Raw genomic sequence first — 24,897 nt, forward strand, 5'->3', positions numbered from 1 at the left:
TCGACTTGGAGACATTGACCGGGAGAGCTCTAAAGAGGAAGAGAAGTTTCGGTAGAAGTGTAATTTTAAAGGCACATAATTTTCCCATGAATGAGATGTGAAAGGAAGACCATAATTTTAATAAGGAACTAATGTGCGAGAATAGAGGAGGGTAATTTTGTTTGTAGAATGTGTTATATGAGGCAGTGATATGTACCCCAAGATATCTAAAGGATAGGCGGCACCAAATAAAGGGAAATTTTTCTTGTAGGACAGACTTTGTGTTATCCCCCGTACACACGGTCGGACATTGGCAGCCAAATCCGTTGCATAAATTCTGATGGATTTAGTCTGGAAGTGGTGTTGCATACACATGGTCGGACTAAGTTGTCGGAAGTTCCGGTTGCCAAGAACGCAGCGACGTAAGCCATGTACGACAGGACTAGAAAAGGGAAGTTCAGCACCACGTCCGGCACCGTTTGGGCTCCTTCTGCTGATCTCGTGTTTATCACGTGTTGTTAGAAGTTTGGTGAGAGACGATTTGCGCTTTTCAGATTTGTGCTTCAGTTCGTTACAGCTCTTCAGTTTGTGCTTGTCGGTGCGTATCTGATCAGTGCGTGTAATCAGTAAGCATTTGTTGCTCATTGTGGACTATATCTTGGTATAGTACACTTTGATTTGCATTGCTTATTGTCTGCTTGTTTCTGCTTTTCAGGTCGTGCTTTTAGGCATTGCTGTTTATCCGTGCTTTCTGTTGTCCGTTCTGACCAGCCGACCGTTTTAAACCATGTTTTGTGTACGTACTCATCGTAGAGTTTGTGCTGTGCAGGGGCTTGGTGTTGGGCTTTTAGCTTTCACACAAGCCCGGTCCATGAACAGGGAGAGGAGGCGTTTGTGGGCCAAGAATTGGTTGCGCCAGCTTGACCAGTTCTCGCACATGCCTATGCTCCGTGAGATCCGGGAGAATAATCCTGATGATTTCAGGAATTATCTCCGGATGACGGACCCCGTTTTTCACCGTCTGCTGGCTTTGCTGTCCCCTTATATCACCAGGCAGGATACCTGCATGCGGCAAGCTATCACTCCGGAGCAGAGGCTCATCGCCATGTTGTGCTACTTGCGACAGGGAGAAGCCTTCAGGACCTAAAGTTCTCCACAGGCATCTCCCCCCAGGCTCTGGGGATCATTATTCCAGAGACCTGTTCTGCCATCATTCAGGTCCTGCAGAAAGACTATATGAAGGGAAGTTTTCTCCTTTAACATCACATTCTATGTATTTAATGATTGCTAATGTCTTGTATTTCTTTCCTCATTCCCTAATTACCATGATTGCAATATGCTCTAATTGATATGCTGTGCCCCTTTGTCCTCATGCATGCTGGAAGCTTTTCAAGTTCTTTTTTTGTCCTTCATGCATATTTACCTTCACTAACTTCCCCACTATATGCTCTTCTGGGCCCATAAACCTATAGTCTAGTCCAGGGATGTGCAATTAGCGGACCTCCAGCTGTTGCAAAACTACAAGTCCCATCATGCCTCTGCCTCTGGGTGTTATGCTTGTGGTTGTCAGTCTTGCTATGCCTCATAGGACTTGTAGTTCTGCAACAGCTGGAGGTCCACTAATTGCATATCCCTGGTCTAGTCACTTAGCAATGTCTTTTGTCAGCTCCATAGTATTACTTTCTCCTAAACACCCCCTAAAATGTGTACAAATGTTGTGTGTGCTTAAATTCATGCCATTTTTTTTTTTGGTTGGGCCAAACTCATTAGGAAACCCCCTTCCCCCAACTGCTTGGTCAGCTGATAGCAATCCTCTATCTGCTGACTTTGCCAAACCCAATACACACTCTACCTACCTTTTTATTTTTCTGGTCAGATTTATGGACGAATTCACCAAAGCATGTAGTGCAAGGGCCTGCCTCAATACTTTCAAATGCTACATTATCTTTTTTTTTCTCCTATTATTATCTTAAGTAATAGCAGAATGTCAAAATGTGCTTCCATTTTGTTTTCATTTTGGTATTATGACACTTCTTACCTGTCCGGTGGGCTGCCAATCGTGTAAGTAAGGAGGGGCTGGCGAAAGTATCACACATTATTTATGCATTCAGCTCTCAATGAAGTGTAGAGGGTTAAATGTCCAAAACATCCCCTCCTCCTTTTTTTGCAAGGGCCCATCAGATAGGGGGGATGGGGGGGGGGTGATGACTCTAATAATACTTCTACTTTAGGCTTTAAATATTCATTTCCCAAAATGTTATACTGATCTTGGCCAAAAAATGTTTGTGTTTAATCTGCTTGCAATGTTGATGTGCAAAATTGCAAATTGTTTGTCTTGTTTCACTCCACAGTTTCCTTCAATGCCACAGGAATGGCAGACTGTGGCCTCCCACTTTGCCAGCCGTTGGGACTTTCCCAATTGTGGAGGTGCAATTGATGGGAAACATGTTAGCATCGTCCCACCCCCCAACTCGGGGTCCTACTATTATAATTTACAAGGGGTTTAATAGTATTGTGATGTTGGCAGTGGTGTCAGAAACCTATGACTTCCTTTATGTGGACGTGGGGCAAAAGGGCAGGATGTCGGATTGTGGAGTGTTCGCATGGATGGAATTCTACTGGTGTCACCAGAGTGGCAGGCTGGGCTTGCCACCCCCAGAGGAGAATGTAGAAGAACTCCCGTTCGTTTTCATCGTGGATGAGGCGTTTGCCCTGGCAAACCACCTGATGTGGCCTTTCCCGATGAGGACCCTCACCCCGGATCAGAGGATCTTTAATTTCCAGCTGGTTCCGCCTATTTTTGATGCCAATCCACATGGCGGATTATAAACTAAATCACATTGTTCTTGACTGCTGTGTTCTGCACATTTTTTTGAAAAAACATTCAGCTAACTATATGGTCTCAGTTGGCCCAGATGCAGACTTGCCTGAAAATGAGAATCTCACGTCCCTTGAAGCTACTCGTCCTGGCTTGCCCCCACAAAGCGCCTGCGAGGTCAGAACCCAATACATGGAGTACTTTGTGGGTAGGGGGGCCATTGATATGCCAATGTCTGAGAGGTATTTTTTTAATCAATTTTTCTTTGAAACTACAATAATCTTTGTTTTCACTTACTGCTTGGCTTGGTTTTAGGTGTCTCATAGGTATTTTTGCTTTTTTTGTTGGGCCTTTTTCTACAACAGTGCAAACCCAAGTTCTGAGCGAGATGAAGTGACAATTTCTTCTTCAGTTATCTTATTATGTTGTGGGTCTGCTACACACACCTTGTTTTTGTTGCATTACTGACAAAAATATTGCTCGTTTTCAGCACCATGGCAGAAATATGTGGGGTCAGGAAAATGGCATGATTGGGGAAATCTAAACATCACTGTGGGTGTTATTTACTAAAGGCACATCCACTATGCACTACAAGTGCGCTGCAAAAGTGCACCTGAAACTGCACTTGGAGTGCAAAGTGGATTTGCCTTTAGTAAATAACACCCATTGCCACAGAAAACAACTTTACTCCAAATACTGCTTTTGCGCATTGAAAAAGGAAGCCACACATTGTTGATAATTTCACTTTTTAATCAAAGCGTTTAGAAAAGGGTTTTACAACAAACCAACATATTTGGTGTATAGAAAACATTATTTCCGGTAACATTTTTGCAACTTGGCGTTTTTGTGTAAACAGTCATGTATCAAAGCATAACATACAGAACACAGGCACTTACAAAGTTCGACTTTGAAAAGTGAAGACCATATCAGACATGAGTATGTACAAACTGGGCTGATATTGCCTTCATCACATGGGCTGTCACCCCTGGAAAAGCCAAATTTAGAAGATGCACACACATTGAGAATACAAAAGTGGCCATTTTCCTCCTGATCCCATGCCTAATGTCAACATGTGGTATCTCCCATCATGGGGTATCAATGTACATGTTTTGGGGGTGCAACCCCTTCATCTCAGCCACTTTCCACAAAACACGTACATTGATCCCCCATGATCAGAGATAGTACATGTTGACACACTGTGTGCATATTCCAAATTTGGCTTTTTGTAAAATACAAAAGTTGTTTGTTAAAAACAAAACAAAAAAAAAACCCTAGCTAGTTTGGGGTGTTTCAGACTCTCCCGAAAACCTCAATGATGTTCTTCATTTTCTGTTAAACATCATTGATGATGGTTTTTTTGTATATTTTCTAAATCGCGATTGCACCCCATTATCTCCCCAATCAGGATCTGGACACTTTCACTGGTAAAATGTGATTCTTCTTCCACATCACCTAAAAAAATAAAAAAAATAAACACGTCATGTATTATAAATGCAGATATACATTGTTAGGGACATCTATGCACAATATACATTGATTAGCTTACCGTAATCTGTGGTCTCCGACACTCACCCGTTGTGGTGACAATTTGTCCAACTTCAACAATCTCTCCTTCCTGCTCCTCCTCCGCTTCTGGTGTTAGAATTTCGCCTTCTTTGGGAGGTGTCGGGTCCCTGATGTCCTCAGACGTCCCGAGAATGAAACATGGCTTGGAAGTGTCATACAATTGTGTTTTTTGGCCGAGTTCAAAGGTGAGAACATTATTTTGGACACTTTCTAAAGCTGGAATACTTACCTGCAGTGCGAAGAAATGTAGTGAAGTGTAATTTGGGAAAACATCATTTTGGAGTGGGCTAACGAACGATGTTTATTACGAACGAATGAACCCAATTTTTAACTTGGTACATCACTAGCCTATACTGCTTCTAGATTGAGGCCTGCATTGGGACAAGATTAGGAGAGTTTAGCATGGCATTATTATTATTAGGGTTTGTCTTGTGTTGTGTCTTGCAGACAAGATGGATCCCTTCAAGAACTCAAATTGTATGGGGCTATTCATTGACCTGCTCAGGGAGTTGCCCTGCCTGTGGCAGAAAAACAACCCCTTTTATAATGACTGGAGAAACGTCTTGCTTTGGTGCGGATCATGGTCCCCGCGGCAGACATGACCTATGTGATGTTTAAAATTGGTGCCCTGAGGAGTACATATCTCAGGGAGCGAAAGAAGCACCAGGATTCCCTGAGATCAGGAGATCCAGATGCCATTTATATCCCCAGGATGGTGTACTACGAGAGGCTGCATTTTTTGGCAGACCAGGGGGAACCCACGCCACCACTCTCCAGTCTCCCTTCACCCCCAGCTGAGGCTTCTGATGTCCAACCTATGCCTTCCAGGCAGCAACATGTGCAGGGGCCCAGCTTGAGACAGGTATAGCATTGTTGAACATATTTATTGTTGTACATTTAATGATGTTAACTAGATGTTATTATTGATCAGTAAGTTGTGATTTAACAAAGTGGTTTACATCTCAATAGACAGTAGTGACCAAAAATGTTTGGGACAAGAATGAAAAATGCTGGGGTCAGAATGATAGTCTGTTCTATTTGGTAGCATTCAATTTGCAACAGTCCTGAGCACAAAATTGTGTGATCGATGACCAAAAAACTAAAACTATGTCCCATTTTCATACACAGGAAGACCTCAGCCGGGAGGTCAACCTTCGCCCTCCTTCTCCTCCTCCTGCCACAAGTATAGGAGCCGAGCCACAGCCTGGAAGGAAGCCTGGAGGGAAGTGCCCAAGGAAGACCAGAGAGTGATGGCCTGGTCTGACAGAAGATGCAGCCTCTTGTAGGACCACAGCCTGGGGACATAGATGGCATCTGCTCTTCCTGATCTCTTGGACTTCTGGACCAGACTGCTCTCCCTGAGATATGTACTCCTCAGTCCACCAATTTTTGCATTTTCAAATTAGTTCATGTCTGCCCTGGGGGCCAAAGGCTTTGCCAAATTGAGCAGTTTCTCCAGCGTTGCCTTCCTGTTTGTTTGACATCTAAATAAAGTTTTTTTTGGTTGAAGAAATACTTGCGTATGTGTTTTACTTCAAAAAGGACAGTTTATTTGTGAGCAGAGCAGGCAGGTACATTTCAAAAATACAAAGTCAAACAAATAACGGGCACCAACACCAAACAACCTCCTGTAGATTAAAAAAGAAAACAATAAATTAAAAAGATAATAATGGTGTTGTGGTGAGTTGACACACAAAACACACCCAAAAAATGCAAAGATGAGCAAACTGTCAAAAAAGGAGATGCTGATTTAAAAAAACCAACCACAAAATAAAAAAAATAAAAAAAATGATTGGGTAGATGGGACAAATTAAAATATTGTATTGCTGAAATTAGTAAAAAGAATAAAGAAATACGTTTGGGAAAAGTGTGTGTGTGTGAGAATATGAGCATCAAAACAACTTCATTCTTGCAGCATTGTAAAGAAAAAGAATGCGCTGCATGAAAGAATTTTTAACATTGTAGCATGACGAATGTGCTACATCGATTACGAGCGGTAGTTTTACCTGAGCGAGCGATTCTGTCTCCGAATTTTATTGTGAGCATGTGTGGCATCTTGTCCGTCGGACTAGGCTACACACGATCGGAACTGACGTGATCTGATCATATTGTCGGAAAATTTTATAGCCCAGCTGTAAAACTTGGTCCGTCGGATATTCTGACGTAAATAGTCCGATGGAGCCCACACACGGTCGGATTATTCGACAACGCGGTCCTATCGGACATTCTCCATCGGAATATCCGGCCATGTGTACAAGTTCTTAGAGGGAATATTGATAGAAAGGGCTGAACGTTTATTCAGATTAATTTTAAGACCAGAAAGTGAGTGGAATTTTTGGAGAACGTCTAACACATTTGGTAATGATAGGAGTGGGTCTGTTAAAAATAAAGTATCATCAGCATATAAACTTAGTTTTAATTCTTTGATTTTTTTCGTAACCTTTGATATTCATATTATTCCTAATAAAATGGGTTAGGGGTTCAATTGCCAAGGCAAAGAGGAGTGGAGAAAGTGGCCATCCCTGTCTGGTGCCTCTGCTGAGGGGGAAAAAAATTAGTTGTTACCTGGGATTTTTATTCTTGTTTGGGGGAATGATATAAGGCGTTAAAGCCATTTATAAATTTATCTGAGAGGCCAAATTTAGGAAGAAGGTAAATTAGGTATGTCCAGTTTACGCTATCAAATGCCTTGTGTATGTCCAGGTTCAATATGCATACTTGTCTAGAGTAAAGATTGGCATCCTGAACAATGTTAGATATCAGTCTTATATTGTCAATGATTTGCCTATCTGGTATAAATCCCGTTTTGTCGGTATGGATTAAGGGGGATACCACTGCCGCCAATCTATCGGCCAGGATTCTTCCAAATATTTTAAGATCATAATTGAGGACAGAAATAGCCCGATAATTTTGTGGTAGGGTATGGTCCTTGTGAGGTTTGGGGATAAGAGAGAGATTAGCTAATAACATGTCATCCGGGAAATGGTTGCCTGAAGTATATTATTAAATCATTTAGTTAAATTTGGGGTTAGAATTGACGCAAATTTCTTATAGTAGGAGGTGGTGAAACCGTCCGGGCCTGGGGCAGTGGAAGGTTTTAGAGTTTTGATAATATTTATGATCTCAAGGTCCGTAATTGTTTCATTAAGTGTGGCAATTTTGTTGGTTAGATAGAGTAGGGAGTTGTAGGGTGTCTAGCCAATTTAGTGAGGAATTAGATGGGTGTGTTTGAGGGCCAGATAGGAGGTTTTTATAGAAATCTGAGAAAATATCAAGAATCTCTTGTGGATGGGAAACTATATTACCTCTGTGATTTCTAAGCTTATAGACATGAGTCGGATTTTGGTTTTAATTACATTCCCTAGCAAACATGGTTGTTGGGGAGTTGCTATGGAGCATACATATTGCTTTTAAGAACCTAAGGGATTTTTCTACATCAGATGAAAGGATTGAATTTAGTTCTTGGAGTTTGGTGTGGATTAGGTTGTTGAGATCTTGTGCTGTGGTTTGGTTAAGGTTTTTTATAGAGGTGGTCTAGATCTTTAGTAAGGCGTTTGATATCTGCCATTCTGGTTTTGTTTCAATGTTAATTAAATGACCCCTCATAACTGCCTTATGTGCAGACCAAAGTGTGGAGGGAGAGGTTTCAGGTAGAGAGTTATGTGTAAAGTATTCTTTTATGTGGGAGGAGATTTGAAGTGTAACACTGGGGTCCGTAAGTAGAGAGTCGTTTAATCGCCAACTAAAAGGGGTGGGGGCAAGACCTATTTGGGACGTTTCAAACGTAGTAATTTGATGATCTGATGATAGGCATGTGAGGATTGAGGCTGTAGATGAGTTAGCTAGCAATATAGGGGTACTGAACATGTAGTCTAAGCGTGCATGGCAGTTGTGCGGAAAAGAGTAGTGTGTGTATAAGCTTTAATTCCCACATTATGAGCTCTCCACGAGTCCATTAGTTGAAATTTTATTAAGGGAATAAAGAATGGCTTTTGTGAAAGCGTTTGAGGAGGAGTAATTCTGCTCCTGTCTAAGGCTGGATGAGCAGCCAATTTAAAGTCCCCACCTAGAATAATGTGGGTGGAGTTGTAACGGTCTAATATTTAAAAAAAAATGAAAAAAAAAAGATTGTGATTAGTTTGCATATATTGAGGTGATAGTTAAGGGTTTATTATTCACCAGACCTTTAATAATTATAAAGCGGCTGTCCAAATCTTTATATATTTCCTGTATATCAAAAATAATTGAGTTGCGTATAAATATAGCCACACCCCTAGCTTTACTGGGGAATGTGTTATAATAAAATTGATTAAATGTTTTATCAAACAATTGGGGATGGTTAGAATTCGAGAAGTGGGTCTCCTTGAAGTAATAGGATATCAGCTCCTAATCTTTTATAGTGTCTGAAGGCTTTCTTTCTTTTCTTAGCGGAGTTGAATCCTTGAACATTATGTAAGAACATTTTTATACCCATTACTCAAATTGAATTGGGATATCAACTAAATTGTAAACAGATGTTAAAGGGAAGCGTGAGAATATATAAGAGCTGGATCCCATAAGAGGCAGTATGTATCGGACAAGACATCACTAAAATTATAAGTAATACAGTGTAAAGGGAAATCATGGTGTACCAATAAATTGTAGAAAATTAGGAACAAAATCGTCAAAACATTTTTAGCGATATTTGACAGTAACTTATACCTTATTAAAGAGGTTGTGTAAAATCTTTGTGCCAGATATGCAGAAAAATACACAAAAATAAAAAAGGAACTAATAAAAAACCTGGAGCTCATGAAACAACGAGTAACATGACCACGAAAGCAAAAATGAGGACATATTGATCCTCAGCCCACAGGGCTGGACTGGGACAAAAATTTGGCCCTGGACTTCATCCAGACCGGCCCACTTTAAAACACACACAAAAACAGTATATAAACTATACACAATTGCGCAAAAAAAATAAGTGGTCAAGTGGTAACCAGTGGTCAGCCATTAATGCATCAGTGACCAGTGGCAGTACATTCATTCATCATCAGTGATCATGACCAGCAGTGATAGTACATTAATTCATCAGTGACCATGACCAGTGGCCGCAAATTCATTCATCAGTGACCGTGACCAGTGGCAGTAAATAATCAATTAATGTGACCAGGGACATTAAATTATTAATCAGTTACCAAGGCAGTGGCATTAACCACTTGCTTACTGGGCACTTAAACACCCTTCCTGCCCAGACCAATTTTCAGCTTTCGGTGCTCTCACACTTTGAATGACAATTACTCTTTCTTTTGGTGGTATTTGATCACCTCTGGGGTTTTTATTTTTTGCGCTATAAATGAAAAAAGACCGAAAATTTTGAAAAAAAACGCATATTTCTTTGTTTCTGTGACAAAATTATGCAAATTATTAATTTTTCTTCATAAATTTTGGCCACAATTTATACTGCTACATATCTTTGGTAAAAATAACCCAAATTAGTGGATATTATTTGGTCTTTGTGAAAGTTAGAGAGTCTACAAGCTGTGGTGCGAATCGCACAAAATTGATCACATCTGATGTACTGGTGGCCTATCTCGCTTCTTGTGACCCGAACAAGTCAGGAAAGTACAAATACCCCCCAAATGACCCCTTTTTGGAAAGTAGACATTCCAATGTATTTAGTAAGAGGCATGGTGAGCTTTTTGATGTTGTCATTTTTTTCCCACAATTCTTTGCAAAATTAAGATTTTAATTTTTTTTACACAAAATTGGCATTGTAATAGGTTATTTCTCTCATGTGGCATGTGTATACCACAAATGACACCCCCAAAAAAATTCTGCTACTCCTCCTGAGTATTACAATACCCCATGTGTGGGACTTTTTCACAGCCTGGCCACATAGAGAGGCCCAACATGCAGGGAGCGCCATCAGGTGTTCTAGGAGCATAAATACACATCTAACTTGTTGACTACCTATTACACTTTTGAAGGCCCTGGAGCACCAGGACAATGACACGTGACACTGATGACAGATGGCACTGATACGTGGCAATGATGACACTTATACCTGGCACTGATGACACATGGCACTGATGACAGATGGCACTAATATGTGGCACTGATGACAGATGGCACTTATACGTGGCAGTGATGACACGTGGCACTTATATGTGGCACTGACAGATGGCACTAATACGTGGCACTGATGACAGATGGCACTAATACGTGGCACTAATACGTGGCACCGATGACAGATGGCACTAATACGTGGCACCGATGACGCGTGACACTGATGACAGATGGCACTGATAAGTGGCATTGATGACACGTGACACTGACAACAGATGGCACGTGACACTGACAGGTGGCACTGATGACAAATGGCACTGATACGTGGCACTAATGACAGATGGCACTAATATGTGGCACTGATGACAGATGGCACTATGTAGCACTGATGACACATGGCACTGATAACAGATGGCACTTATACGTGGCACTGATGACAGATGGCACTATGTGGCACTGATGACATGTGGCACTGATGACAGATGGCACTTATACGTGGCACTGATGACAGATGGCACCGGGGACAAATGGCACTGACAACAGGTGGCACTGGGGACAAATGGCACTAACAGGTGTAACTGGGGACAGATGGCACTAACAGGTGGCACTGGGGGCAGGTAGCACTAACAGGTGGCACTGGGGGCAGGTAGCACTGGGGTGGATGGCACTGGGGTGGATGGCACTGGGGCGGATGGCACTGGGGGAGCATGGCACTTTTTTTAATTAATTTTTTTATTTTCCCACTTACGGCCGCTGCAGCCGTTCATCTCTCCCTCCTCACACGCTGTCTGTGTGAGGAGGGAGAGCGGCGCTGAGAGATGATCTCATATGTTTACATATGAGATCATCTCACATTGGACACGCCGATCGCGATGTAAACGGCCGCTGTGATTGGCCGTTTACAGCGATCTGTGTCTCTGGGGGACACGGCAAACACAGAACTTCCCCGATGCGCGCCAGCGGCGGCGCACATTGCGGAAGTAAATACCAGGACGTCCAGGGACGGCCTCCCGGACAAAAGCGCCTGCTCTATAGCCGTCATTCGGCTATAGGGCGGGCGGGAAGAGGTTAATCAGTTACAGTGGACAGTGGCAGTACATTTACTCCTACCCCCCCTCCCCCCCCCCGCCATGCTGCATATTACAGATATCACATAATTATTTAGCTGGTTTTCTCTGTTAGTAGAGCAATGCTAAAATGTACAGTAATCTTTGAAATCCATCATATAGGCTACATTCAGACACACAGATGGTTCAGGTTTGGTCAAGTATTGTAAATGGAAGTGCGGAGAGACGAGCACATGCCTGTTAAAACACACTGACCAAAATATTAACAGCCTGCAGTTGATTTTACTATTTAGTGCTTACTTGATGATAATGTGATTGCTTTGTCCCTGGACAGTGGACACTGACACAGTCTGTGCTGCTGTCTACTCTGGAGACAATCCTGCAGGCTGCAGCTGTGGAGTGTGGAGCAATGGTATGGTTCCTCGCTCCTCGTTCCTCCTCGGTGGCGCTTTCCCTTCACTCCCAGGCCAGGCAGCTAGGCTTGAACTCCTCCCATATCCCCGGGCCGCCTCCGACCTCCGGCCGTGACGTCACGGCGCTGGGACAAGGGGAGTGAGTGGCAGCGTCAACCGGGGGGTTGTACTTGTGCGCCGGGCCGGCCCAGGTGCTGTGGCGGAGCCGCGTTCGCGGCCGCCGGCGGTGGAAAAAAAAATTATTAAGCTAAAACTGATAACAACCGGCCCAGCGGCCCACTGAGCCAATCGGCCCACCGGGAATCTCCCGGTAGTCCCGATGGCCAGTACAGGCCTGTCAGCCCACCTAGTGGAACGAGCGCTTCAACCTCAAACCAAAAAGGGGGATGAATCCGGTTCCAAGGGTGGGTAGGGGGACAATCTAGCAGCGGCGGATGACCCAATCTATATTTTAACACATGATAAAACAGAAGAATTATAGGTGCAAGATAATGCAGCAGAAAAATATAAAACTACAAAAAAAAAAAAAAAGGGGGGGGGGACAAATTATTGTGGGGACTAGTACAATATAGCCGATAGTGTGACCAGAGTTAGATATGTCCAGTGTAAAAAAAAAAAAAATATATATATATATATATATATATATATATATATATATATATATCTTTTTCTTCTATTTACTTCTTTGTAACTTCTTCTCTTCATCTCAGTGTAGTGTATGGTGATTATGGTGGATTCCATCATTGATGAGGGGAGCTCTCCCCTTATCAATGACCAATTCAATACCCTCAATAGCTCGGGAAGCAATACCTTCCCATGCTGCCGAAATATATTGGGCCTGGGCCCGGGGATATCTGTTGCGCCATCTCAACAGTGACCCTTTGTATTTCCTCTATCGTTATAGATCTGTCTAACTCAGTTATATCTGTCTCATCAAGACAGGGGAAATTCAGATCCCTGAGAGAGCTGTCCATTCCATCCTCCATTTCCTCCTGTTGCGATCTATACAAGTCCTCATAATATTCTTTAAACTTGCCCGCTACTTCTGGAGTATATGAGGATACCCTTCCATCTCCTATAGTTATCGAGGGTACACCGGATTGGGGGGGGGGTTTCATCCCTGACTAATTGTGCCAGCATACATCCCGCACTTTCCCCCTCTCCAAAGGCAAATTGTTTCTGGAAGAGATGTTTATTCTCTATTTTTCTAAGGGTCATTAATAGATAATTTTGTTGTTCCTCTATCAATTTCCTAAATCTAGCCAGTGTTGGGTCATTGATATACTGTTTTTCTGTGGTAGTTACCCTCTCCCCTATTTACTCTCCCAGTCCTTAGTCTGTTTTTAAATTTTTTTAGATTTGTTGGATCATTATGCCTCTTAGGAAAGCCTTCAGAGTGTCCCATACTATTGCTTCCCAGGCAGTACCTCTATTCTAATCGAGAAACTCCACCATTGATGCCAATATCTCGTTCAGATCCTCCATCAGTTCGATCCAAAATGGGTTTATCCTCCACGCCCAGCTCTAGTGATATGGTCACTGGGGAATGGTCTGACAGACCCCTTGGTCTGTAGTTCACATTCTTTATGATAGACATAATTTCCTCATTTCCCAGCACTAGGTCGATCCTGTTGCGTGTCAAATTTTCCTGATGTCCCACAATCCTGCCTCCCCTAAAAAAATTAAAATAAAAAAAATAAAAAACCTAAATCGGGAAACCGGGTATCTGTGACACCACCTGCTAGTGTCCCGGGGGGGGGGGGGGGGGAACCTATCTAGTCTCCGGTCCATTACCACATAGAAGTCCCCCGTTACTATCACTGGCACTCTCGGCTTATCCACAACAAACTCGGCAAGCTCACAAAGGATCGAAATGTTAAAGGGTGGAGGGAGGTACACATTTGCTAATACAGTTCTCAATCTTGCAGAATAAAAAAATAAATCTCCCATATTCATCCACCTTAGCCTGCATACAAGAGAAAGCCACCCCAATCTAACAAATATACTTACCCCCCCTAGAATAGGAGGTTTGTACTGAATGGAACTGTGTACTGTAATCCCTCCATCTCAATTGGGGAATAGAGATTTTAGTAAGATGTGTCTCCTGCAAACAAAGAATAGCCACCTTGTATGTCTTTGCAATCAGGAGAACTGCTGCTTTTTTTTTCTCTGTATCTCCCATTCCCCGGACATTCCATGAGCACAAAATACATTTTTTAATCTGAGTGCGCATAACCATCAAAGTTAAATTTTTTGTGAATCTAACCAGTGCCTTTTCAAATTTTATATGGTTTTTGTATAATTTCACTTTCCACCACCAACACCCTCCTCGCTCCCTAAATTATTCAACAGTGTAGTGGTTTGTGTCTTAAACAAAATCATATTACTAATAAAAGTCCAGGGCAATACAGTCAGATTGGTCTACAGTCTCCCACTATAGGTTACTATCCAGTTCTCCAGTCCCTCCGAGGTATGGAAAAAGGCAGTATAGCAGTGCATAGTTTGATTTTAATTGTTGCAATTTGCATTTGACTTCTCCAAACTTAGCCCTTCGTTTTTGTAGATCAGGTGAGAAATCTGGGTACACTCCTGTTGCCATTGTGAGGAATATTACCAATTTCTCTGGCTTTATTTAGTATAGTTACTTTATCTTTATAGTAAAGCAGTTTTACCAATAAGGGTCTTGGAGGGGCTCCTGATTGGGGAGGTCTAGAGGGGACCCTATGAGCTCTTTCCAGCGCAAAAAGGGGTGAGAAGGACTTTTCTCCAAATAAGTCTTTAAACCATTTTTTCAAAAATATAGTGGGATCTGTTCCCTCACTACGTTCTGGGAGTCCCACTATCCTCACGTTCTTCCTTCGCATCCTGTTCTCCATTTCGTCGATCTTTATCTGGTAGTTAGCCATTTTTTCCCTTTATAGTCCTTATCTCCCGTTTAAGAGGGTTCATGTCATCCTCCAATAGGCTGACCCTCCCCTCGAGGGTGGTAGTCCTTTCGCATACTTTTTGCATGTCATGCCTACAAGAGTTAATTGTGTTCAGTACTTCCCTCAATGATGGTTCTGCTTCCCCCAGAGCTGCCATTTTAGTTGGTGATAATGACCGCTATTGAGCGTCCTCCATCCTCTCCCCCAAGGAGTTTCCTGCAGGGGGATTCACTACCTTCACAGGAGTTACCTGTCCCTGACTCTTTCTTGTGGTGGGAGCAGAGGCCCCAGTGTGGTTTGGACAACATGCTAAATTCTCGACTGTTGTTTTTAAGGGAGTTCTGTTTGACCTTGTGTGTGCACAAATTTCCCCAGTTTAGCTGCTGCTGCCTGGCTTACTTTTGTGGTGCGCTGCGATGGCTTAATAACATATAGTCGGGTGGTTTAGTTCCCGAAAATATATATATTTATCTGAATCCCCCTTTTTCCCCTCCTCCGCTGTCCCCTAAAGCCTGCCACCTAAATAGCGTAATACGCTGGACCAGTAGGGAGAAAAAAAAAATTCCAAGGCGGAGAGGGGAGAAAAGCGATCCACCACAGTTCAAGAGGATTACTCTTCACGGTCCAGTTTCCAAAATCTACACCAGGAGATAGTGGGGGGAGGAGTAAGATGGAGTGCGCTTTCTCTACACGGCTCTTTTCTCAGAATGCGATTTATTAGATGTACTGAGAATAGGGTGGTAATAAGTAGTGATGGACGAACTTCCGAGGGGACGTACCGCGAACGCGGCCAAAAGTTTGTGAACCTCAAAGTTCGCGCGGACCCCATTGACTTTATTGCCAGGTGAACCTTAAAAACCTCCAGGTCATATTTTCAGCCACAAAATACTTACTAGCTGTGCACAAATAGTCCCACAACATGGACACTGACATAACAAAAGTATTAAGTGAATCTGGGATCGACAACTATGGGCATTCTTTTTTTTATCTGTGAAATTTTGACAATTCAGGAGCACATGAAGGCCATGGAGGAGAGGCAAGGTTAGGGCAGGCTATGAAGGGGGTGCAGGAGAAGATTAGTGCCACAGTCAGGGCAGCACAGTCCTGTGCCAGTGTCCCAGTGTGCCAACCTGTGCTTGAGCCCCTCCCTCTGCCCGGCCTTTACCCCCACCTATGCAGGGTTCCACTGCGGTGGTCCAGAGGTGCCAGTCCAATGCTGATCCTCAGCCATGGTGCTGGCACTGCCTGCTGATTGGCTTCTCTGCTGCTATCTCCCTCACTGACACCAGCACCATGAAAGAGACTGAGCACTGACACCAGCACCGCCATAGAGAGCACTGACACCAGCACAGAGAGAGAGAGAGAGAGCACTGACGCCAGCACTGAGAGAGAGAGAGAACACTGATGCCAGCACAGAGAGAGAGAGAGAGAACACTGACACCAGCACCGAGACAGAGAGAGAGAGAGCACTGACACCAGCACCGAGAGAGAGAGAGAGAGAGCACTGACACCAGCACCGAGAGAGAGAGAGAGAGAGAGAGAGCACTGACACCAGCACCGAGAGAGAGAGAGAGAGAGAGAGAGAGCACTGACACCAGCACCGAGAGAGAGAGAGCACTGACACCAGCACCGAGAGAGAGCACTGACACCAGCAACTCATTGCGGGACCCAAAAATATGACACCGCTCAACCTGTTCAAACAGGAGGGTACGGGCATATAGTACAGTGCTTTTTTTTGTACAAGGAAGTGAGCCAAAAAGGTAGAAAAAAGGTCTGTGTGCTCGATTAAAAAAATCGTTTATAGCGTTATGCATATACATGGTCTACTGGTCACATGTGTAGAATTCCTCTGAGATCCATGCCTCATTCATTTTTATAAATGTGAGGTAGTAAACATTGAAAAAAAAGAGGGAGGGAACAGGGAGGGGAACAAAACGCAAAAAACCTCAACAAAAAATGTTGGTTGTGTTGGACTTTTTAGGCATAGTAATATATTTAGATGTAACAAAAAGGGGAAAAGGAAAAAGAATATTTTAAATAAAAAAGGAAAAAGAAAGAGAATGTATATAAAGCATACCAAATACTGTTTCATATCCTGTCTAAACTAGTACATTTTAACAATGTCCATATATATTCCCATTAGGCATATGAGCCCAAAAAAAACAGACATTAATACTTAGTATAAAAACTGTTTACAGTAGACAGGATATTAGTTACAGAACCGATTGGGTGTATTCTGATGCTCTACATGTTTTGCGTTTTGATTAACGCTTCCTCAGGAGCTTTACCAATTTTATTTTACATGGGAGTGCCCCAAGAAAAACATGCAGGAGAAAAAAAGAGGGGGAGATATTTTTCTATGCAAATAGAACGATTTTGTGCACAACGATCTGAACTTTTGGTAAAGGAAGGCACTTGAGGGGTTGACCTGTCCCCCCCCCTACACCTCAGAATCATTGGAACAAGTCTGCCTATATCTCGCTGAAGAGATGTACGTAGGAACCCACTAACTGCAACAAAAAGATTATGGTTTATACCATCTTCCGTTGCTGTCTCACATCATAAATATTCGTAGCCTTTATGCTATTCGCAGGCTCCTGCACATGCAACAGTTTGATGTCAATATGAAAATCGTTCTATTTGCATAGAAAAATATCTCCCCCTCCTTTATTTTTATTTTTATTTTTTTTCTCCTGCATGATTTTCTTGGGGCACTCCCATGTAAAATAAAATTGGTAAAGCTCCTGAGGAAGCGTTAATCAAAACGCGAAACATGTAGAGCATCAGAATACATCCAATCGGTTCTGTAACTAATATCCTGTCTACTGTAAACAGTTTTTATACTGAGTATTAATGTCTTTTTTTTTTGGGCTCATATGCCTAATGGGAATATATATGGACATTGTTAACCACTTGCCGACCAGCGCACGACGATGTACGTCGAAAGAATGGCACGGGCAAGCAAATGGGCGTACATGTACGTCCCTTTAAATTTGTCGCCCTGCCATCGGGAGCGCGCCGCTGGCGGCGCGCTCCCGCGCTGGTCGGGACCCCCGTGAGTACGGTCGCGGGACCCGCGGACTCGATCGCCGCGGGCATATCCGCGATTGTCTCACGGAGCGGCCAAATGAAGAAATGCCGTTGTAAACAGCATTTCTCCATTCTGCCTAGCAACTAGTGACGCTGATCTCTGCTCCATGTGATTGGAGCAGAGATCAGTGTTCACTAAATGAAAGCCCAACCCCCCCACAGTTAGTAACGCACCCCTAGGAACACTTAACCCCTACACTGCCACCCACTGGTTAACCCCTTCACTGCCAGTGTCATTTACACAGGAATCACTGCATTTATAGCAGTGATTACTGTATAAATGACAATGGTCCCAAAAATGTGTCAAAAATGTCCGATGGGTCCCCCACAATGTCGCAGTCACAATAAAAATCGCTAATCTCCGCCATTACTAGTAAAAAAAATAATAAAAAATTATTAATAAAAATGCTATAAAACTATCCCTATTTTGTAAACGCTATAACTTTTGCGCAAACCAATCAATAATCGCTTATTGCGATTTTTATTTTATTTTTTTACCAAAAATATGTAGAAGAATACGTATCGGCCTAGACTGAGGGAAAAAAATGTTTTTTTATATATTTTTGGGGGATATTTATTATAACAAAAAGTTAAAAATAATGCGTTTTTTTTCAAAATTGTCGCTCTATTTTTATTTATAGCGCAAAAAAATAAAAACCGCAGAGGTGATCAAATACCACCAAAAGAAAGCTCTATTTGTGGGAAAAAAAGGACGTCAATTTTGTTTGGGAGCCACGTCGCACGACCGCGCAATTGTCAGTTAAAGCGACGCAGTGCCGAATCGCAAAAAGTGGTCTGGTCTTTGACCAGCAAATTGGTCCGGTCTGAAAGTGGTTAAAATGTACTAGTTTAGACAGGATATGAAACAGTATTTGGTATGTTTTATATACATTCTCTTTCTTTTTCCTTTTTTATAAATAAATATTTTTTCATTTAAAATATTCTTTTTCTTTTCCCCTTTTTGTTACATCTAAATATATTACTATGCCTAAAAAGTCCAACACAACCAACATTTTTTTGTTGAGGTTTTTTTGTGTTTTGTTCCCCTCCCTGTTCCCTCCCTCTTTTTTTCAAGATGTATAAAGGACGTGGCATTTGGTTTTTCGTTTTATAGTGTATCCACAGGACCACCCTGTGATAGATACACATCATATTTATTTCAGGTATTAAACATTGTCGTGAGCTAGGCGAGTGCACTTATCGGTCACGATCCGCCCTGCTGTGCTGAACGTCCTTTCGGACAGGACACTGGACGAGGGGCAAGCCAACAGTTACATTGCAAATTGGGCAAGGTCTGGCCAGAGGTCAAGCCTGCCCACCCAGTAGTCCAGGGGTTCATCACTCCTCAGAGCGTCCACATCGGCTGTTAACCTGATGTAGTCGGACACCTGTCGGTCTAGGCCAGGGGTCTTCAAACTATGGCCCTCCAGTTGTTCAGGAACTACAATTCCCATCATGCCTAGCCATGTCTGTGAATGTTAGAGTTTTACAATGCCTCATGGGATGTGTAGTTCCACAACAGCTGGAGGGCCGTAGTTTGAGGATCCCTGGTCTAGGCGTTCCCTGATGCTGGATCCAGATGACACCTGTCGATGGGTCGGCTAAAAGAATTACCTCATATCAGAAGTCACCAACACATCTTCAAATCGCCCTCTTCTTGCAGGTGCTGTTGGATTGGTACTCGCAACTCTTTCTCTGGGAGTGGGAATTCCTCCTCTGCCAGAACACGCAAAAGCAGAATGCAGCATTTCTCGAAGCAAGGACTGGAAGTGCTCCAATCTGACAGCCCTCTGTGATGGTGGTAACATTTCCGCCATTTTGTGTTTGTACCGGGGGTCTCAGTACATTGCCACCCAGTACTGGTCCTTGACCTTTATGCTTTTTATACGGGGGTCCCTGTTAAAACACTGGAGCATGAAGACCCCCCCCCCCCATTTGCACTAAACTGGAAGCGGTGTGGTGGCCTGGCTCCTGCTCATCATCCAGGATAATGTCGTCCTCCTCATTCTCCTCTCCCCATCCACGCACAACAGGGATCCCAGAAAGGTTTAAAGCATGCTCCTCCTCCTCCTCCTCCTCCTCCTCCTCCTCCGGAGGAGTCTTGGCACCGACACTGTGTGCCAGAGATACATTCACTTGCCGCTGAACATGGCCATATAGCTCTGGGATGCCCTTCTGTGAGAAATACTTCCATTGTGGTGTTCCAAAGGCCTCCGAGTCCACCAGTTTATATGGCAGTAGTTGGTGGGCTTTCAGTTCTGACAAGCCAGCTGTCAACCGTTGGGCAAAAGGGTTATCCGGCGTCATCATTTTTTAAGGCTCGAACATTTGGCCCACGGAAGCCTGCCTTTTTGCAGAAAAACTTGAGGACGGCATGATGGAAGGTGGAGTGGAGGACAATTGTGAGGAGAAGGAGAAGTAGAAGAAGAGGCTGGACGGTGAGAGCCTGGAGTGTGGCTTTGTGGGTTTCCGTTTCTCCCACTGGGCTCGGTGATGGCAGCTCATGTGCCTTCTTAAGCCGGTCGTCCCTAGGTGAGTGTTGGGCTTACCGCAACTTATGTGTTGACTGCAAAGATTGCAGATGGCAACACTATTGTCAGCAGCGGACACGTTAAAAAAAGCCCACACTGCGGAGCCACGTGCCGGCATCTTGGGAGCTCCAGATGTGACCGTACATGGTTGGTGCCTCACTTCTGATACATTAGTAGTCTGGTTTGTCCCTCCTGTGTAATCTAAGTTCCGCCTGCTTCTCCTCCTTATCTGCTGGTCCTTACCTCTGAACTCTTCCTCTCTTGTGGGCACCCACGTGACATCACTAGACACGTCATCAATGTCACCTTCCCCACCGCTATAATTAGAGATCTCAGAATAGGCAGCAACAGTGGGGACCAACCTCCTTGGGCTGATCTGGGTACTGTCGTCAGACTGCTGAGTGCCGGTTGTTGCTACCTCCTCTTCCTGATCCAATACCAAGAATGACTGTGCATCGGAAATGTCTTGTGATGGATCGGAAAATAATTTCTGTGACTCTAGCGGAGGGTATATGGTGGTGGTGTTGGTGGTGTTGGTGGTAGTGTCTTTGGGGGTGCACACAGAAGAGGGTATATAACACCCCCGTTCAATCTGTTGTTTTTGGGGGCCACTGGTCTATCACACCAGTTATAATACTTGTTTTTTTTTTATTGCGTTTGTCACTCTTTGTAATATCGCTGCAGAACTGCTCAGCAGCCACAATGCTGCACAGTCGAAATGCACTATACTATGCTTTCTATATGTGCAAGTATTTTATACTTGTATTACACCCCTATATACTGCACACCAAATAGAACACCTATACCAGTCCTTAAAAGGACCTTTTGTGGACCTAATAGTAGCTAGGGAATTGCAGACTGTCCATGCTCCAAAAACCAAACTGTCCCTCCCTACACTGAGAAACGATAGCTGCAGAATCGGTCAGCAGCACAGCAGTGCAGTGCACTATAATATGCTTTCTATATCTGAAAGAAAGTATATTAAATGTGTACAACCCTATATACTGTACCCCTATAAAAGGACCTTTGTGGATCAAACTGTCCCTCAGTCCCTACACTGATAAAAGACAGCTGCAGAATCGGGCAGCAATCAGCTCAGCAGCACAGCAGTCAAGTATAATATGCTTTCTATATTTGAAAGAAAGTATATTATACGTGTACAACCCTATATACTGTACACCTATACCAGTCCTTAAAAGGACCTTTGTGGACCTAGTAGCTAGTGATTTGCAGACTGTCCCTGCTCCAAACACCAAACTGTCCCTCCCTACACTGATAAAAAGACAGCTGGAGAATCGGTCAGCAGCAATGCACCATAATATACTTGAAAGAAAGTATATACTAAGTGTATTACAACCCTATATACTGTACACCTATACCAGTCTTTAAAAGGAGCTTTGTGGACCTAATAGTAATAGCTAGTGATTAAACTGGCTGTCTCTGCTCCACACAGCGTCCTGTCCCTACACTGACAAAAGACAGCTGCAGAATCAGTCAGCTCAGCAGTGCACTCAGCAGCACAGCAGTCAGCAGCAGTGCAACAGAATATACTTTGTATCTTTGAAAGAAAGTATATTCTAAGTGTATTACAACCCTATATACTGTACACCTATACCAGTCCTTAACCACTTGGTTCCCACACTACGTCTATTGACGTCATGGGGTTTCGGTGGTTATATCTAAATGATGCCTGAGGCCACAGACATCATTCAGATATTGCCGTTTTCAGCCGGCGATTCCCTACACCATAAGAATGATCATAGCGGCTGTTCCACCGCTTGATCGTTCTAAGAGGCGGCGGGAGGGGACGCCTCCCGCCGCCCTCCGGTGCTTCTACCGACTCACCGTTTCCATCGGTGAGTTGGTCACAGGATCCGCTGGCCCCAGCAAGTAATCATAGAGATTTCCGGCGGACTAGATTGTCCCCGGAGTCTCTATGATTGTTCGGAGGCCGGGCGCGATGTTATGACGTCACGCCCGGCCTCGGTATTTAAATTAACGGCGCCGATCTGGCTAGGAAGCCAGGATCGTTTTTTTTATTTTTTTTATTCTTCCCAGCCTAGAGGTGAGATATGGGGTCTTATTGACCCCATATTTCACTGTACCGTATTTTTCGGACTATAAGGCGCACCGGATTATAAGGCGCACTAGCAACGACCGGCTGATAAAATGGATATTTCCATATATAAGGCGCATCGGACTATAAGGCGCACCGGATTATAAGGCGCACTAGCAACGACCGGCTGATAAAATGGATATTTCCATATATATAAGGCGCATCGGACTATAAGGCGCACGGTCGATTTTATGAGAAAATTTAGGCTTTTACGTGCGCCTTATAGTTCGAAGGTTAACGTCAAGAGACTTGATCTGTGACTCCATGCGCGCCCATCTGACAGATACTGTTAACAAAGAACTCCAGCGATGTCAACAGGTCATATATAAGGCGCACCGGATTATAAGGCGCACGGTCGTTTTTGGGAGAAAATTTAGGCTTTTACGTGCGCCTTATAGTCCGAAAAATACGGTAAATAGGTCCGATCGTGCCATATTCCTATTACAAGGGATGTTTACATCCCTTGTAATAGGAATAAAAGTCATCAATTTTTTTTTATTTTTTTTTAAGTGTAAAACTAAAAAAAAAATAAAATACATTTTTTTTTAAAGCGCCCCGTCCCTGTGAGCTCGCACACAGAAGCGAACGCATATGTAAGTCCTGCCCACATATGAAAATGGTGTTCAAACCACACATGTGAGGTATCGCCGCGAACATTAGAGCAAGAGCAATAATTCTAGCCCTAGACCTCCTCTGTAACCCAAAATATGTAACCAGTAAAAAAATTAAAATGTCGCCTATGGGGATTTTTAAATACCAAAGTTTGGCGCCATTCCACGAGCGCGTACAATTTTGAAGCGTGACATGTTGGGTATCTATTTACTCAGCGTATCCTCCTCTTTCACATTATGCAAAAAAATTGAGCTAACTTTACTGTTTTTTTTTTTTTTAAGCATGAAACAGTTTTTTTTTTCTGAAAAAAACGCATTCGAAAAATTGCTGCGCAAATACCGTGCGAGATAAAAAGTTGCAATGAGCGCCATTGTATTCTCTAGGGTCTTTGCTAAAAAAACATATATAATGTTTGGGGGTTCTATGTAATTTTCTAGCAAAAAAATTAGGAATTTTACATGTAGGAGAGAAATGGCCTGGGTGCGAAGTGGTTAAAAGGACTTTTGTGGACCTAATAGTAATGGCTAGTGATAGACTGACTGTCCCTGCAATGACAAAACACAGAATGTAAAATGGCCGCAAGATCAGGTCTGGTTTATAAGGTAGGGGGTATGTCGAATTGTCCATGTGCTGAAATGTCTTAATTTGCTGTCCTGTATGGATGTGTCATCATGGGTCAAAGTTCTATCACAATGTAAACGCATATGTCCGCCACGTGAACAGCGCCAGAAGTCCACCGGTTTAGTGAATCGCGAACGAGTAAAGTTCGTCGCGAACCGCTTGCCGGGCGAATCGCAAGGCCATCCCTAGTAATAAGTCCGCTAGTAGACATGTGCAAAAGGAAAAAATGTGTTTAGTTTTGTTTCGTTTTAATTCATTAATTAAGTAATTTCATTTAGTTATATACGTTAAATTCATTTTTCGTATTTCGTTTATTTTTCTACCGAATTCAAAAAAATCAGTCGCATTCGAAAATATTTCAACCAAATTCAAAAATATTTCTACCGAATTCGAAATGATTTCAACATGATTCGAAATTATTTCAACCGCAGTCGAAACTATTTCAACCGGATTCGAAAATATTTAGCGACCCGACTTTAGGGCCGTGTATCTTGGGGTCACTTGGTGCTAGAAACCCCAAATTTAGATATGTCGTAGTGCTAGTTCTATAAGTGACCCCGAGATATGTGGCCCTAAATTCGGGTCGCAAAATGTCATTCTCTGCTGCAGAAAAGTACATTCATATTTCCCATATCTGGGGTCGCTTGGTGGCAGGTGACGTGGCAAGTGGACAATCCACAACTTGGTCACAACTTGGTCACATGGCACTCGTGGCCGGCCACGTGGCACTCGTGGCCGGCCACGTGGCACTTGTGGCAGGTGTCGTGGCAAGTGGACAATACACAACTTGTGGCAGGGGACGTGGCAAGTGGACAAATACAATACACAACTTTTGGCAAGTGGACAATGACATGCAGCATATGCACTTGCCTTGCGCTCGACATCTGTGACTTCTTCAATCAGGCATGCTGACAACTTCATTGATACCATAAATAGAAATGAAATAAGATGCGTGTGTGTTTTTTTTTTTTTTTTTTTGCACTGGTACACTGCAAGTATTAAAAGTTGATGTGACAGATATATATAAGTATAAGTAACCATCTTCCAAAATTTCTAATTCAAATAGAAAAGATTAGAACAGAATAGAAAAAAAATATATCATTTCATAG

Source organism: Lithobates pipiens, unplaced genomic scaffold (assembly GCF_037356315.1).
Source record: "Lithobates pipiens isolate NorthernLeopardFrog02 unplaced genomic scaffold, aLitPip1_a1.2 Scaffold_22, whole genome shotgun sequence".
NCBI lineage: Eukaryota > Metazoa > Chordata > Amphibia > Anura > Ranidae > Lithobates > Lithobates pipiens.